This window comes from Palaemon carinicauda, chromosome 38 (genome assembly GCF_036898095.1).
Source record: "Palaemon carinicauda isolate YSFRI2023 chromosome 38, ASM3689809v2, whole genome shotgun sequence".
Taxonomy (NCBI): domain Eukaryota; kingdom Metazoa; phylum Arthropoda; class Malacostraca; order Decapoda; family Palaemonidae; genus Palaemon; species Palaemon carinicauda.
In genome coordinates this window covers 42,648,588-42,650,169 of record NC_090762.1, presented here as the reverse complement: position 1 = coordinate 42,650,169, position 1,582 = coordinate 42,648,588, and positions in this window count along the sequence as shown.

Here is a 1,582-nt window from a genome sequence, read left to right as displayed (position 1 = left end):
TAGGCATTTTCCCATTCCATGTATTCCAATGTCTTGGATTGGGGTTCTCTTGTTTGAGGGTACACTCGAGCACACTATTTCATACAATTTCTCTTCCTCGTGTATTATTAAAGTTTTAATACTTGATATAGGAGATATTCATCTTAATATTGTTACCCTTCTTAAAATATTTTATTTTCATTTTTTCCTTTCCTCACTGGGCTATTTTCCCTGTTGGAACCCCTGGGCTTATAGTGACGTCACGCACACCATTGTACCCTGTAAATATCACTGAAGGGACTTTTCAGCATTTCTTCGGCCAATAGCTGCAGCCTTCAGGCCTATCCATTTTTTTTTTATCTTGCCTTACCAGCGTCCGTACTTCCTTCTCTCCACAATGCTGACCAAGTTTTTTTTTTTACTTCAGAGCACTACTGCATACTTTCCCCTGAGCTATGTTTCGGTGCTGAATCCCCTCTCCCTCTGTAGCACAATGTTCAAACGTCTACTTAACAATAAAATAGACCCATATAAAGTAATATTAACATGCCGTATGAGAATATGCACAGATGACCTTAGGTTAACACCAGAAAATTAGATAAAAAGTTGACAAATAGTAAAATCCTCGTTACCTCTTTACCTAAGAGATAAACGTGATATGAGGAAAAATAGGTCGACCAATTAACCGCAACTTTTCCAACTATATCTGCGTAAGGACTAATCAGATGCAAATATGGTCTTATCGAACGCTGTTAAACAGTTTTCTATATCGTATTGTTTATTTTCCTTAAATAATGATCACGTTGATGGAAATTAAATATAAGTTTGTTTATCGTTTGTGTTCCAGGTATGTGATTTTTTACCACTTTTCCGTAACTTTTCTTGAATTGATGGAATTAATGAAGGGACCCTAAGAAATCCTTAATTGTTTTCTTTATTAAATTCGTAGTTTCAAGTGATTCATTTGAACATTTCATCAAAGACCTTTGTTTTCAATCTCAAACAATTGGAAGTAGGTGGGCCTTTTATTAGCATCATAATTGAATTTCTAATTAATAGATTGTAAAGAGTTGTTGTTGATGGGCACCATAGTGAGTATAGGAATGTTATGTCGGGTGTTCCACAGGGTAGTGTTCTTGGCCCATTACTTTTTATACTATATACACATGACACGTGGTTTGGCTTAGAAAACAAGCTCGTTGCATATGTAGATTATGATACTCTCTTTGCATCACTGCCATCTCCTGAATATAGTTGGTGTTGCTGAATCCCTTAATAGAGATCTAGCTAAAATTAGCGCATGGTGCAAATTATGGGACATAAAGTTGAATCTTAAGTAGTTCTCGGATACTTGCATCAAATACGTTTCGACTTTCACGGATTACAAAACCCGTCAAAACAGAATAAATTTAAGAAAGTGAACTGGCCAAATTAAAACCATTTTCGGCGAATAAACAATTTCGAATTAGAAATCGCCTTTTTTTTCGTTTTCCCAAATCAACGAAATGAAATAATCAAGATAAGGATTAGTTAGATAAAGATTAAGAAGAATAATGATTGAGGAGAGATGGATCTTTTGTTTGTTAAGTGGTCAAGTAAATAA